This window comes from Aethalodelphis obliquidens, unplaced genomic scaffold (genome assembly GCF_003676395.1).
Source record: "Aethalodelphis obliquidens isolate GAN/ISIS:26980383/991018 unplaced genomic scaffold, ASM367639v1 scaffold9, whole genome shotgun sequence".
NCBI classification, from domain to species: Eukaryota; Metazoa; Chordata; class Mammalia; order Artiodactyla; family Delphinidae; genus Aethalodelphis; species Aethalodelphis obliquidens.
In genome coordinates, this window is record NW_020837953.1 from 35,949,632 (window position 1) to 35,966,278 (window position 16,647).

Below are 16,647 nucleotides of genomic sequence, written 5' to 3' on the forward strand. Positions count from 1 at the left end.
CTTAGTTGCTTTAAACGGATCCCTCGTGATGGCTGTCAGGCATCAGCTGGGCAGGGTTTCTTTTAGGGGTGCAGCCCCTCCGAGAACTCCCACAGTGATGTCTGTGACTCTGATAGCCTGAGCCTGTGGTGAGTGTGTCGACACAACAGAAGCAGCTGTGAAGTCCTTCAAAGCGTGATAAAAATAGCTGTGCCCTCCCTTACACCCTGTTCCCTATGGGCCTGGACATGTTTGTTTGTTCAGCTTTGAAGCTCGGAGCCATTTCCCAGACCCTGAGCAGAGGAGGAAAGGGGGAGAGGCCGAGGACATGGCTGGGGAGCCAGAGGGGCGGGTCAGACCCTCCTGGATCCCACTGTAGAATGTCTGAAACAGACAGAGCCTAAAAGATGATCTAATCCATCTCTTCTGACAGACAGGAAATTAAGGACCAGAGAACAGTGAGGACTGGCCCAGGGCCCCCCCGATTTGTCACTGCCTGCCCCCCGCTCCAACATCACACGATAAGACTCTCCAGCCTTTAACCAGGTGGCCTTGAGCAGGTCCCAGCCTCTCTGCAGACAGGCACGCAGCCACCCTGGCCCTCTGCTCTGTCCCAAGGGAGATGAACCCTCCAGGATTCTCTCTTACCACAACGCCTGTCAGATCATCTTATCCTCAAGGCCTGGTGGACACACTGTCACGTGTGCTGCTGATTAAGCCTCTGGGGTTTTCTGGCCTAGGAGCAGCTGGAGCTTTCCCCTGGGAAGAGGGAGCTGGCAGGGAAGCTGACGGATCCACAGTAGGCCTCAGCCTAACACAGGCCACATCCTGAACTGGAGGTAGAGGTCCGGGGGTGCGGGAGAGTATGGGCAGTTGGGAGGTTGGTCTGGAGGGTAAGGGGGCTGAGGCAGCTGAGGAGCCCTTTCTTAGGGAGGAGCGTTTTCATTGTTTCTAGTTCCCACCTGGTGGGAAACTTCATGAGGGCCAAACTTTCCTATCTATCTTTGAATTCCCAGTGCCAGAAGAGGCCTGGCACATGGTGTGCACTCAGCAATATACACATTACATTAAAAGAGGCTGTTTACAGTAGCCAGGACACGGAAGCAGCCTAAGTGTCCTTCAACAGATGAATGGATAAAGATGTGGCACATATATACAATGGAATACTACTCAGCCATAAAAAGGAACGAAATTGAGCTATTTGTAGTGAGGTGGATGGACCTAGAGACTGTCATACAGAGTGAAGTAAGTCAGAAAGAGAAAAACAAATACCGTATGCTAACACATATATATGGAATCTAGAAAGATGAACCTAGTGGTAGGGAAGGAATAAAGATGCAGACGTTGAGAACGGACTTGAGGACACGGAGGGGAAGGGGAGCCTGGGATGAAGTGAGAGAGTGGCATGGACATATATACACTACCAAATGTAAAATGGATGGCTAGTGGGAAGCAGCCACATAGCACAGGGAGATCAGCTATGTGCTTTGTGACCGCCTAGTGGGGTGGGGTAGGGAGGGTGGGAGGGAGACACAAGAGGGAGGAGATGTGGGGGTATATATATACATGTGACTGATTCACTTTGTTGTACGGCAGAAACTAACACAATATTGTAAAACAGTTATACTCCAGTAAAGATGTGAAAAAAACAAAGAGGCAACGAATGAATGAATGAAGCTAAAGATGCTTCAATGCCCGACTCTTCCTCCCCTGACTCTCATAAAGGGCACATCTGGAGGCCCACCCCTCTGCTCGTCCCAGAGAAGCCAGCCAAGCGGCAGCATTTGGATGGTGGTTCTGAAGAGCAGCGTCCGGAGGATGTTAATCCGTGTTCTGTGACAAAGAAGCCACGATAATGGAGCCCCTGCTGTGTTCCCTGCTGGGGGCTCAGCTCCCACCCAGAACCCAGTGGGCACTCAATAAAGAATCAAAGATCCAATGGGCTTGGGAAATACGAGATTAAAGAAAGTTCAAATGGATCTTTCCTGTAGGACTTCTCAGAGTCTGCAAGGTGCCAATGTTCACCTTGAGTCACCTACAGTGATCTTAAGTCCCAGAATCTCTGGTGCCTCACTGCCCTGTAGCACCCCAGCTACCAGCCCCATCCCTCTCAGACGGGACAGCTCAGCCGCAGAGATCAGGCAGGTGCCCCCCTGGCCCTGCAATGGCACCAAGAAGCCACTGAGGGGACCCAGGGCTGGGACGACATGCAGGTGGCTCCTGCCCCGAGGAAGACACTGCCTCCGCTGGGACCTGAGGTGATGCTGGACAGTGGCATTGGGGAGGGATACGGGCCAGTGCCCTGTCTTCCTGGGGCTGAGCAGGTGGGTGGGAGAAGCACCCCCCCACACCTCCACTGCTCTGGGAGATGGTGGTGACAAAGGGGCTGGAGGTGTGAAGCCCCCTCCTTCCCCTGCTCTCATTCCACGGCCCTCCTGGCACGTACACATTCAACAAATGTTTGTCGAACACCTACTAGATTCCAGGCACTGACCTGTCACCAGGGATCCTCTTGCGAAGACGACAAAGCTTCCTGAGCCCACAGCCAGCAGGGGGCGTGTGGCAGCAGGAACCAGGTGTCAGCCCACTGGACGCTCTCCATCCGCCCCTCGCCGGGCTCACACCCACCCTGCGCCGCTGGCTGACCTGATGGAAGCATCCGTGGGCTCCATGGTCCTCTGGGTTTCGTTCAGTCAGTGGAAGGTGCCAGCAGGAGACTGGAGGACAGGAAGATGGGGCATCTATCCCAACGCCTGCATCCCTCCATCAAAGGCCCTGGCTCCTATCAGGGGACCTTCACCTTTCCCCACAGCTCCTACCTCAGGGCTCCATTCACTGCTTCCTCCCTCTGCCCTTTCAGGCCCGGGGGTGATATCGGCTCCCCGCTGTTGCTAGCCTTGAGATGCCTCACCATTCCTTGTTAGTTTCTCCAACCCCATCCGCACTTTTATTTTATTTTATTTTTTTTTAAGATTTATTATTTATTTTTGTTTATTTGTGGCTGTGTCGTCTCTTAGTTGGCACGTGGGATCTTCGTTGTGGTGCACGGGCTTCTCTCTCCTTGTGGCGTGAGGGTTTTTCTCTTCTCTCGTTGTGACGAGCAGGCTCCAGGGCGCCTGGGCTCTGTAGTTTGCGGCACACAGTCTCTCTAGTTGAGGCACACAGGCTCTCTAGTTGAGGCTCGCGGGCTCACTAGTTGTGGCACGCAGGCTTAGCTGCCCCGAGACATGTGGGATCTTAGTTCCCTGAGCAGGGATCAAACGCGCATCCCCTGCATTGAAAGACGGATTCTTTACCACTGGACAACCAGGGAAGTCCCCGCACGTTTATTAAATATTCCTCAGTTACCCCTTGGGCTTGGCATCCGTTCCCTTCCCAGACCCTGACCTATGACACACGTTTGTTTGAATGTAACTGAGACCCTAAATAATGGTGCATGAATAAGAGAGAAATTTATTCTCCTCTAACCTCAAAGTCCTGGCTGGCATGGCAGCTTTTCTCTGTGAAGTCATCTGCTCATTCTATTTCTCAGTTCCTCCAACTCTAGGGTGTGCCCTCACCCACAAGGCATGGGTTCAATTGTGTTCCCCTCTCCAAATTCCCCCGTACCTCCGAATGTAACCTTATTTGGACATAGGGTCATTGCAGATGTAATTAGTTAAGATGAGGTCATTAGGGTGGGCCCTAATCCAGTATGACTTGTATCTTTATAAAAAGCTGAAATTTCGACACAGAGAAACATGCATAGAAGGAAGGCAGCCACCTACTAGCTAAGGAGAGGGGCCTGGAACAGATCCTTCCCTCACAGCCCTCAGAAGGAACCAACACTGCTGACCCCTAGATTTCAGACTTCTAGCCTCTAGACCTGGGAGAGAATACATTTCTGTTGTTTAAGTGACTCGGCTGGTGGCCCCAGGAAACTAATACAGCCTGCAATGGCTCCTACACCACACCCACATTCCAGACGGAGAAAGGAAAGGGGCAAGCTTGCCTTTATCTTTAAGCACCCAACCTGGAATTTGCATACATCTCTTCTGACCATGCTCAGAAATCAACTTGTGGTTTCCCCACCACCACCCCTGACCCCGGCTGCCTGGAAGACCAGGAAATGTCCTGTGCACAAGGAAAATGCCTCTTATCGTGGAAGAAAGGGAGAATAGATATTGGGGGCATTTGCAGATTCCTGGCACCGAATAGTACAAATATTTTCAGATGCCAGTAGCAGGAAACCCTGCCTAAGGTAAACAGTTAGGAAATTCACCATCTCACAGGACTTGACTTCAAGTCCAGAGGCAGGGGGAGCGCAGGGGAGGTGCCCCAAGATTCGGTTCCGTCCTCTGCTGTTTCCGTGGCTCTGCCCTATGTAGGCTGCTGGCTTCCTCCTCAGGCTGGAAAGTCAGATGGCTGGTGGTATCAGTCAGGGTCAAATCAGAAAACAGGAATCTCAAGTATTTGACATGGAGGGAATTGGTTACCCAGGTGAGGGAAGTGCTAAGAAGATAACAGGGCTTAGAGCTTAGCCATGGTTCCTCCCAGGATTGGGGACGGAGGGATGAGATGAGCTGGAGTCGCTCAGCAGAAGCTGGGCCCTATCCAGGCCAGTTCCGTGGGAGCCATGGAGGAGGTGCAGGGGAGAGATACCCTGGTTTCTCTCTTCCTCCTGCACTCCCATCTCCACCAGTGCCTCCCATTGGCTGAACCCAGCTGGAAACCAGCTGTCATGGGTGCCTGGGAAACCCAGCCTGCAGGAGTCAGTCCCCCCATTCCTGGGCCCAACGGGGATGCAGTGAGGAATTATCCTAAGGCTGGAGCTTCCCTGGGAGGGGAAGAGAGGGCAGAGATGAGACCCGTGACCTCTGCGGAGCAGGTGCCCCAGAGTGACAGGGGCCTTTGAAGGGTTTGTAACAAGAGAACAACACGGGAATTCCCTGGCATCCAGTGGTTAGGACTTGGCACTTTCACTGTCAGGGTCCGGGTTTGATCCCTGGTCGGGGATCAAAGTCTGGGAGCCAGGGCAGCCTCGCCCTGCGTCACATTGGAACCCTCCAGCCCAAGAGGTAATCTCTCAAGTTACCAGCAGGGAGTGCCAGAGAGCCATGACTGTCTCTTCAGGTTTTTTCCTAGTAGGTTGTCTGGTTTGTGTAAGGGTGTGTTTGTCTCTGGCTGTGTTTGAGGGAGAGGACAGGTCTCAGAGTTTCCTCATGGAAGTTTAGCTGAGTGTGATGAATGCACTCACCACCAATTCCAGGCACAGCCTCACTCAGGCTCCAACGTCCAGACACAGCATTGGTGCTCAGTTCACGTCAGATGAATGGATAAGTCAACGGATGCGTGCACGCACGGATGCATGGATGGATTACTGGGGGAATGAAGAGAGATACGATGACCCAAGAGAAAAATGATAAAAAGAGAAGAATTGGAAAGAAGGGTGGACAGCAGACCGACCAGTGTAGAATCGCGGGGGGCGGGGGGAGAGAAATGCAAGGAAGGTGTGTGGCAGGGGGGGGCCCACGGGAGGTGAGTGAAGGGGCAGTGCTAAATCCACCAGCCTCGAGGCCTGGGCCTGATGTGTCTCTTTTTGCAGCTGCTGCCCATTGCTGCCACTGCAACGCTCCGCATCTTTCTAGGCCAGTTGGGACCGGCGCCTTCCTAAGGAAGGCCTCCCTGAGCCCACGGTTGGCAAGTCCCTCTTGCCTCTACGCTGCCGCGTCTGGGGGCTTCTGCTGGGACCCCTCCGGTCTGTCTGGCTAACATATGGGTAGCAGAGTCGGATGGACCCAGGTTTGGTTTGAATTCAAGCTCAACCCCTGTTGTGTGACCTTGACCAAGATATCTGACCTCTCTGCACCTGGGTTTCCTCAGCTGGGGTACTACCAGTAGCTCCCTCACAGGGATTTTCTTTGATAATTTGAGCAGGCAGGACACTTAGCATGGGGCTTGGCCCTGAGGGAGCACTGAAGAGAAGGTGACAATTATTGCCTTTGCATTCCAGAGAGTCCCAACCTCAAATGGTCTGTTCTGTCATCAAGTTGTTGACCTTGATTTGGGGTTCAGGAGACGGTGTCATCAAAATGAATAGCGAACACCGCTGGCCAATGTGCGTAAGCTCCCTGAAAACACTTCTCTCTGCGTAAATCATTTTTTGACACGTAAAAGAATATTTATTTCAGTGTTGCTCGAAATAACCAAACATAATTGGAAACAAGCTAAATGTATATCGAGAGGAGAGCAGATGAATCGTGGCATATTTGTAGAAAGCAGCACTAAAGATTGAAAATTATGGAACTCGAGTTCCATGTATCGATATGGCTAGATCTCAGAAGCATTTCATTGAGTAAAAAGGCAAATTACAGGCTTCCCTGGTGGTGCAGTGGTTGAGAGTCCGCCTGCCGATGCAGGGGACACAGGTTCATGCCCCGGTCCTGGAAGATCCCACATGCCGCGGAGCGGCTGGGCCTGTGAGCCATGGCCGCTGAGCCTGCGCGTCCGCAGCAACGGGAGAGGCCACAACAATGAGAGGCCCGCGTACTGGAAAAAAAAAAAAAAAGGCAAATTACAGAATAATGTATTCAGTATAATACCATAATATACATAGCATTTGAAAACAGGCAAATCAGTAATATTCGGGATAGCAACGTGTAGGAACGGGATAAACACGATAGCAAAGATCATCAGGGATCCGGACAGTGACACCCTCCAAGCAGGGAGGGAGTAGGGTTGGCCAGGGCTTCAGGTGGCTTCGACTGTGTCTGTAAGCTGGACTTAACTTTTAGTTCCTTGAATATGGTTTGAGACCAAGACCATCTCTGCTTTGGTCTCCACAACAAATACATTGAAGAAACTGAGCTCATGGAGGCGGGTAAAGTGCCCCCCACTTACCCAGCCTCCGAGAGGCAGAGCTGGGGACTGAACCCAGGTCTCCTGACCCCAGCTGTCCTCCCTGCACATGCAGGCTGCTCCATGTTTACTGAACAGCTGGCAGTGGCCTCAGGGACAAAGGAGGTGCTGAGGAGCTGGGGCAGAGCCGCTGAGCTCTGCAGGCTGGGCAAGCAAAGTGGGCTCTGGCCCACTGGACTCAGGACTCAGCCTAGGCCTGGTAGTGGCCTGGGCCCAGGCCAAGCCTAGGGGAGGTTTCCTGCCTTCCGGCCTGTTTCCTGGTGCTCTCCCAGTGGGTCAGAGGTTAGGGCTGGAGCCAGTCTTGGGCAGGGTCTGTAGCAGGAAGTGGAGACCCGTAAGCCTCCAAGCTGGCTCTTCTCCTGTTCCCACAGCCGTGCTCACCTCCCACCCCAGTGCAGGCACCCCAGGGGTACAGGCAAGAGGATGGACACCCAGTGAGCTCCAGTACTGAGGAGACCCCAGGCTTCCCCACAGTGGACCCCAACCACAGACTCCAAATCCTTCAGGGGCCTGGTGGTCATTCGTTCTGTCCTTCCTTCCTTCATTCAGACAACTCACTAAATACAGGGGCCTGTGCTGGGCGCCAGGGAGACAGGGGTGAGGAGACAGCTCCTACCCTCCAGGGGTTCAGTGTCCGCTCGGGAGGTCAGACATGTAAATAGATAAGCACCTAACAGACATTCAATACGTATTTGGACTGAAGTAAATGAAAACCGTCTAAGAAAATATCAGCACGGGAAGGGCTGCTAGAGTCTGGCCCCTGTGGCCTGGAGGAAGGCTGTAACTTGCTCAAGTCACAGGGTGGTCCAATGGCGTAACTGAAGCCAAGACCTAGGACTCCAGATTCCATCCAGGGCCCTTTCTGCGACATCCCATCCCTGCTTTTTTTTTTTTTTAAGTTGATAATTGCGAAATATTTTAAGCATTCAGAAAAGTTTAAAGAATAGTACTATGCCCCTTGGGAACCCACCACCAAGCTTTGCCGCATCTTCCCAGTGGTCCCTGGCAACTCCCATCCCAGCCTGAACCAGATCCTCTCCTTGACTCCTGGGACATGTTTCTTTTGTGGGCTCCATGTAAGAGCTTTTTTCAAAAAGGGGCTGTGAGTTGTTTTCTGATACCAACCAATGGTCCAATTCTCTGACACCCACTGGTTACTCAATAATTCAATTCGTTTCTAGCACTATCTCCCCGGTATGAGCACCAGATCCCACAAGTAACAGGGCTCAGTTCCACTTCAGACACCAGTGGCTGGTGGCCAGGGGCTACCCCTGTACTTTTTTTTTTTTTTTTTGGCCACACCGTGCCGCTTGCAGGATCTTAGTTCCCTGACCAGGGATCCAACCCGGGCCCCTGGCAGTGAAAGCGCTGAGTCCTAACCACTGGACCGCCAGGGAATTCCCTACCCTTATACTTCTGAGCTAACCATCCATAAGTTGGGGGTTCCCCCCACCCCCTCCTCAGGTGTAATTTGCTAGAATGGCCTGCGGAACTCAAGACCTTACTCATGTGTACCAGTTTATTAGAAAGGAGTCCAATGAACATGGAGATGAAGACATACATAAGGCAAGGTCTGGAAGGGTCCTCAGAACACGCGGTAAAGACTCATGGATGCCATTAATGAGAACGACAGGCCTGGAACGGGCTTCAGAGACCATTCAGTCCCACTGTCTCCTTTCCATTTGGGCAAACTGAGGCCCAGGTCATTCGGCACATTAAGAACACAGCTTGGGGACTTCCCTGGTGGCACAGTGGTGAAGAATCCACCTGCCAATGCAGGGGACACGGGTTCGAGCCCTGGTCCGGGAAGATCCCACGTGCCGCGGAGCAACTAAGCCCGTGTGCCACAACTACTGAGCCTGCGCTCTAGAGCCCGTGCGCCGCAACTACTGAGCCTATGTGCCGCGACTACTGAAGCCCGCACGCCTACAGCCCATGCTCCACAACAAGAGAAGCCACCGCAATGAGAAGCCCGCGCACCGCAACGAAGAGTAACCCCCGCTCTCTACAACTAGAGAAAGCCCGCACGCAGCAACGAAGACCCAACGCAGCCAAAAATAAATACATAAAATAAATATATTTATAAAAAAAAGAACACAGCTGGGCTTAGAACCCAATTTCCTCATCTGTCAAATATCGAACAGCCATGATTTATTGAGAGTTTACAACACACCGAGGGATCAACCCTGTGGGGCAGGTATTCTTTCTATCCCAGCTTGCAGATGAGGCAGTTGAGGCTCAGACAAGGGAGGTAACTTCCCCAAAGGTCCTATGTCTGGTAGAACGTGCGCAAAGCAGAGTCTCAGTGCTGAGTTCCTCTCTGGGAAGACAAAGGCTCTACCTCACAATGTTATTGAAAGGATCTAGTCACCCAAAGCATATTTACAGGAAGGGAAACATTGTCACCCGCTGCTCCACACTTAGTGGGGGCGGCAGGAGGAAAGCACCCTCACGTGGAAGGTGGCCTCCCCCACCCCACCCCAGGTGAGATTCAAAGGAGCAACTTTGTACGGTCAACCAAGAACCGGAAATGTCGGCTTTGACGTCAGCAGTCCGAGGAGGGGGAGCCCTGCGGGGGCGAGTGCCTCAGAAGAGGACGGCGGGGAGAGGAGCTGAGATGGAGAAGGGCTTCCCGAGAGCTCCATGGTGGGCGGCCCGGGCCCGAGGACAAAGGAGGAGAGGAGACATGAAGAGCTGAGCGGTGGCCGTTTATTCTACGTCGGGCTGTTTTCTGTCCTATGCTGAGTGTTGTCAACCGCTGGCAGCCTGCGCCTCAGTCAGGTCTGTCATAGGTGGTTTGGGGCGCAGGTGAGGAGGGAGTCGTGATCACCGTGGCGGAGGAAGGGTGCAGCTTTGCTGAGAGATGATGGCAGTCACAGAAGAGGGGGCTGAGAATTGGTCCAGAAGCAGAGATTCAGAGTGAAGGGTGACAAGAGACCATAACAGCCCCCTGGGGGCCTCAGAAAGAGTGAGGAAGGCTCTGAACTTCCCATGGTACATGGAATGGACCTTTGAGCTATTTTATGTGATTATTAAAGGAAAAGGTAACCCCAGAAACCTGGAGGGCTGTGGGGTCCACCTGTTATATGCGGAAAACCCTTAGCGCAGTGTCTCCACTCAGGAATTGCTTAATAAATGGCAACCGCAGTGATGGCCCTGGAGGTAGCAGGTGCAACGTTTAGTGGGCAGACCTGAGCCAGATTGCTTGGGTTCACGTCTTGACCATGTTCTTTTAGGTGAGTTAGTTCACCTCCGCCCTTCAGTTTCTTATCTAAAAAATGGAGATGCTGTTAACATCTACCTTGTAAGGTTGTAATGGGAAGTAAATGAGCGAATACATATAAAGCACTCAGCACAGTGTAGTAGTCAGGGTTCTCCAGAGAAACAGAATCAATAGGAAATATACGGAGATATATATATATACATGTATTTCTTAGTCATATGTGTGTGTGTGTGTGTATGTGTGTGTGTGTGTGTGTGTGTGTGTCTTTGTATTTGGGCTGCTATTACAAAAATACCATAGACTGGGTGGCTTAAATAACATTTATTTTTCACCGTTATAGAGGCTGGGAAGTCCAAGATCAAGGCACCAGCAGACTCAGTGTCTAGTGAGAGCTCACTTCCTGGGTCAGAGATGGCTGTCTTTTCACTGCATTCCCAAATGGCACAGGGGCAAGGATGCTCTCTGGGGTCTCTTTTATAAGGGCACTAATCCCATGTATGAAGGCTTTCCCCTCAGTGGCCTAATCACCTCCCAAAGGCCCCCACCTCTAAATCCCATCACGTTGGGGATTAGGTTTCAACATACGAATTTGAGGGGGGGACACAAACTTTTATATATACACATACACACACATACGTATAGCAACATATATAGTACAATGTTATGTAATACTATATACTATAGTATATGTTGTATATATATGTACATATGCTATATTTTTTGTATTTATATATACATACATATATTTATTTATTATTAGGTATTGGCTCACGCAGTTATGCAAGACTGGGAAGTCACATGATCCCCTGTCTGCAAGCTGGAGACCCAGAAATCTGGTGGTATAGTTCAAAGGCCTAAGAACTAGATAGCTAATGGTGTAGATTCCAGCCTAAGTCTGACGGTCTGAGGACCAGGAGGACCGAGGCCAGAAGATGGATGTCCCAGTTCAACTAGTCAGTCAGAGAATGAATTCAACCTTCCTCTGCCTTTTTGTTCTATTCAGGCCCTCAACAGATTAGATGGTGCCCATCCACAAGCAGAGGCCGGTCTGCTTTACTCAGTCCACCAACCCACATGCTAATATCGTCCAGAAACACACCCTCACAGACACACCCAAGAGGTAATGTTTAACCAGGTATCTGGACATCCCATGGCCCAGTCTAGTCAATGCATAAAATTACACACAGCAGCTGGGACCCAGGAAGCATTCGTTACATGTGGATCATTATTATTGTGGTTTTATGGGTAAGGAAACAGAGGTTCAAAAAGTTAAATCTGGATAAACAACAAGGTCCTACTGTATAGCACAGGGAACTATATTCAGTACCCTGTAACAAACCATAATGGAAAAGAATATAGAAGAAAAATAATGTATATATGTATAACTAAATCACTTTGCTGTACAGCAGAAATTAACACAACATTGTAAATCACCTATACTCCAATTTCTTAAAAAAAGATTAAGTCATTTGGCCATAGTGACATGGCTTCAGCGGTGTGCTGGTGACCTAGGGGCTCAAAAAAGAAAGAACCCAACCCAAAAAACCCCTGATTTGTTGCATTTGCCAATTCCTGTGGTATAAATGTTCCTGCCATGGTTGATTTCAAGCTACCGATGGTTTAACAAGGAGTTCACCAGATTCTAGAATATTTCAGAATTGGCTTTTGTGAGCCAGTATGAGCTGAATCCCACGTACCACTATAGCACACTGTGCCTGCAACATGGGGGCATTTAGCTATTATTAGCTAATAACATTAGCTATTTTTTTTCATGTATTTTATTATTTATTTATTGGCTGTGTTGGGTCTTTGTTGCTATGTGCGGGCTTTCTCTAGTTGCAGCGAGCAGGGGCTACTCTTTGTTGCGGTGTGCGGGCTTCTCATTGCAGTGGCTTCTCTTGTTGCAGAGCATGGGCTCTAGGCACGCGGGCTTCAGTAGTTGTGGCTCATGGGCTCTAGAGCACAGGCTCAGTAGTTGTGGCGCACGGGCCTAGCTGCTCCATGGCATGTGGGATTTTCCCAGACCAGAGCTCGAACCCGCGTGCCCTGCACTGGCAGGCGGATTCTCAACCACTGAGCCACCAGGGAAGCCCCAACATTAGCTATTATTGTAAGTCTGTTGAGCCAGCAATGTTCGCTGGGCACCTTCCTTACCCCCATCTTACAGAAAGGGAGATTGAGGTTCGGACAAGTTCAATACTTACCCGAGGTCACAGCACAGACCAGTTACTTGCTGTCCTGCTTCCCAAGTCCTCTCTCAGCAGGGGTGCGTATAAGGCTGTATATAAGTCTACACATGACCATCATCCCCAGCCCCCTTAGAGGGAATTTCCCAGGCCGCATAACGATGAGAGTCCTGTCCCCTCCCAGGTTGGCTGCTCTACCTCAAAAGCGCCGAGGCGGCTTGGCGAGAGGGCAGTTCTTGCTGGCTGGGGCTCCTGCCAAGCCACACCTGCCTCAGCGCTCCTGAACTCAGACGTGTCCTGGCTTGCTCCTGCCATACAGGGGTTTAGGGAAGTGCTGCTTTGGCAGCTGGCGAGCAGAGAGCCCATATCCTTGAGGGTGTTAAGGGATGAGTGTGTGTGATTCACCGTGCTTGGGTGGATGGAAGGCTGTAGCCGGGGGAGGGCCAGAACCCAGCCCAGGAGAGACTTTCAGCCCTGCAGGCAGGCTGGCCCCAAGCCAGATAAGGGCTCAGGTGAGTCACATTGCCAAGAGGCTGGGACAGATGTCCTCCAGGCAGGGTGGGACAATGACAATAGAGTCCCGGCTCTTGGCTCTAGCTGTCTCCCCAGACTGCGATGGACTCACAAGTATGGCTGCTGAGTTGCTGGGTTTGCTCCTGGTCTGTGATGCTTCCAAGTGCCACGTGGCTGAAAGAATAAGGGAACACTCCTCCCACCATCTCAAGGCCAGGGGCAAGGGGTGGGGGGCAATTGCTGTGTGGCAGGAGAGGATTTAATGAGCAGCCTATGCACTAATGGGGCAGGTCCTATGGTCTCTGGAGAAGGGGGCTGTTCCCTCCATTCTTGGGGAGCCCAGGGGAATGAGATGCCCTTGAACTCTTTAAACCTGGGGTGGGGAAAGGACCCCTGTTGGTCTTGGTGGGGCACAGGAGGAGAGAGGGATGTGGGTAGGACTGCAGGGAGGGGCAGTCAGGTGAGAGGGGACAGAGCGGGAGGGGCAAGGGCTGATGGAAAGCCCATGATTTGCAATTGGTTTGTAAATGCAGCTAAGGAGCCGAGGTTGGAGGCGGCCCAGATGGGGCAAGGGTGGGGGCCGCTGTGGCTGGAGACCGTGTGGAGAGGGGCACCCCACCGACGAGGACATCCGTCCTGCAGTGCTAGGGAGGGAGAGGCAGCTGGCCTTGGCTGGGGGATGGAGGAAGGGGGCTGGACCCCTCCCCAAACCTCTCAGTTCATAGGGTCACTTATTGAGTCCTCACTGAGTGAGTGGGTGACCCACCCTCTTCCTCGCTTAGTGCTTAAGCCCGTAGGCTCTGGGGCCAAAACATCGGGTTTTAATTCTGGCTGCTGGGTGAGCTTGGGTAAGTCTCTTGCTCTCTCTGAGCCTCAGTGACTTCATCTTGAAAGCAAAATACCTACCTCCTAGGGGTGCTGCGAGGATTAAATGAGAGGGTGAATGTGGGGCCCTGGTACTGACAATGTCAGGCGCTTTGGCACATAACAGGTGCTCTACCAGGTCAGTCTCTCAGGGGTGGTCCTGGGCAGGAGGTGGGGTAGGCAGCTCCCCATCACCCTCCCTCTTGTGTCCCTGGGCTTGGAGTCAGCTGGACCCCTGCCGGCAGGCCTGACTCCAGGCTGGGCCCTGAGAGCCCAGGACCTAAGGCCAGAACCACACCTCCCCTCACGGGAGAAGGGGGCTTTTAGTCTCCTTGACCCCATTCTGGCCTCCCAGACTCTCCTGGCTCGGAAGGCCTCTGTGGCCCCCAGAGGACCTCAGGATCCCCTGGAGTTGGGGAGGCCGGAGAGAGACATTCCTGATCTTATGGGACACAGCCTGGCTTTCTGGGAAGATGGAGGAATAGCACATTCCTCCTGAAATAATTGTCCTGGAGCTATTTCCAGAGGCTCTTAATGCCCAGGCCAGAAATGGCCAGTGATCTTGGCGCCTGGGTACCTTCAGGACAAACGGCGTAGAGGTCCAGCCCTCTTGCTGGCCGCCTGCCTGCCTGCCCGGCCCCCGGCCCAGAACAGAAGCAGGCCTGGCTGAGGCCCCACAAGGGAACGGTTGCCACTGCTTCTCTGGCCCACTGAGTTTCCCTACACCCCTCTTCCTCCTTCTCCGGGGTCCCTCTGAGCCCTCCTCTTGGCTCCCTGTTTCAGTGGCTGTAACCACCCCACCCCAGGGCAAAAGGCCCTTCACGGCTGGGGAATGTCCAGTGGAGGCTTCTGTGTATATGTGCTTTGTGATCTTGTATCTGATCATTAGGAAACATCAGATAAACCCAAATTGGAGAACATTCTCCAAAACAATTTGCCTGTGCTCTTCAAAGCTATCGATGTCATAAGAGACAAAGACTGAGGAACTTCCAGGTTGAAGGAGACCAAAGAGACCTGAAAACTAAAGGCAAGCCTGATTGTGAATTGGCTCCTGGATTGGAGATACAACTGCCATGGAGAACGTCGGAGGGAATAATCATCGGTAAATTGTGGACAGTGTATTAGCTAACAGTGCTGTATCACTGTTAACTATCCTGTATTTGATAACTGGATATGTAAGAAAATGTCCTTTTTCTCCCAGCTTGTAGGAGGTACACGCTGAAGTAAAGGTGTATTCAAGAGTAAAGGCTGCCATTATCTGCACCTTACTCTCAAAATAATAATAATGTGTGTGTATGGTGATAAATGTGGCAAAATATTAATAATTCGTAGATTCGAATGAAGAGTATATGGGAGTTCATTATCTTGTAAGTTTTCAGTAAGTTTGAAAATTTTTGAAAAAGTTTGAAATTTTCAAAGTGTATTTTCAGTACTTGCGGGAAGGAAATGATGGAGGGCAAATACCATGAAATCTCAAAGGGGGATCTTGTTCATTCATTCAACGGATATGTCCAAGATGCTCCTTATGGACCAGGACCCAGTGGGGTGGGGGGCACAGGAGCTCTGAAAGGAATCCTCAGGCTCTAGCCCACCACCCAGTAGGGACCCAACACGGGGTTGCTGACTGCGTGAGGACCAGGCAAGAAGGGAGGAAAGACAGTGCTGTTATGTTATGGGTCACTCAAAGGGACAGCACTTTAGGGAGACTTGATAAATGTTTGCTGACCCAACGAGAAAAGAAAATTGATGCTGACCACAGCCAACGAGAGTTATATCAGGCCCGGCACGGAACTTCCTGACTCTCAGCATAATTAAACACTAGAAAAACAACAGGGAACACTGGAAAACGTCCACCCTAGCCTCACTTTAAAAATAGGGCCCATCTGTCATGGAGAGCTTAACGTGGTACTTGCCCTGAGGCAGGGGCCTGACCAGGATGACCCCTGGAGGCCTCTCCCAGCTCCAGGATTCCATGATTGTATGACATGGCCAGCAGTCTGGAGTAGCGGCCTGAGGGTGTTCCCCAGCAGAGGGCTGAGTCAGGCTAAGTCGTCTACCCCCTGAAGGTAGAGTGAGAGTGGGAGAGGGCACTTAGGGCAGGTGGGACCAGGCAGCCAGGAAGGGAAGGGAAGGGGGGCCTTGGGGACCAGCCCTCAGCCACCTCCCATATTTCTGGAGGAGGAGATGCGGCGGGGGGGACCGGGGATGGAAGAGGCGAGAGTCTGGACATTCCACGCGATTCAGACCCAATGGACAAGGGCAGCTGAAGGGCCCTGGGCTGGGAGAGGGGCAGGCAGCTGTTTTCCGGGTGGGACAGGCTCAAATACTGCTCCGTTCTCACTAGGCAGAAGTGGAAAATTAGCATCAAGCCGGCGGTAGTGGGGGAGAGAAATCAGAACCTTCCTTCTGGTAAGGGGGACTACTGGGGACCTGAGGGACAATGGGAATGGGGGTGGGGCTCCACTGCCCAGGCAGACCCAGGGACAGGAGGCGGGGTTAAATGGACTGGAGCCTGGTCAGGCCCTAGTCCCTGTGAGGTGCCCACTTTTAGACCAGGAGGAGTAGGAATCCCAAAGCCCACTTCTCTTGTGGGTGGATGAGGAGCTCCCTACTGTCAGAGAGGATGAAGACCAAATATCCTGGAAGGTTCTGTCTCACAAGCCCAGCCCCATTAGTAGACTTACAGCACCACCTTGCCCCCGCTTCCTCAACTTGGGGTTCATAGAGTCAAGATGATCTCAGGTACAGGGTTAACAAGCATTCCTCTCCATCTGGTTTTCCCCATCAGTGCCCCCGTCCAGGCAGACAGGACAACAGGTGTGGTGAGAATTCTTCCTCAGTAGACTGAGGTGGGGGGGGGCAAAGTCACCCCGACAATGTGGCATTGTCTCTTAAGGGTCATCAGACACGCTCAAGATAGTATCTTGGCCCCCACCACTTACAAACTGTGTTATCTGAGGCAAGTCACGTCATCTCTCTGAGCCT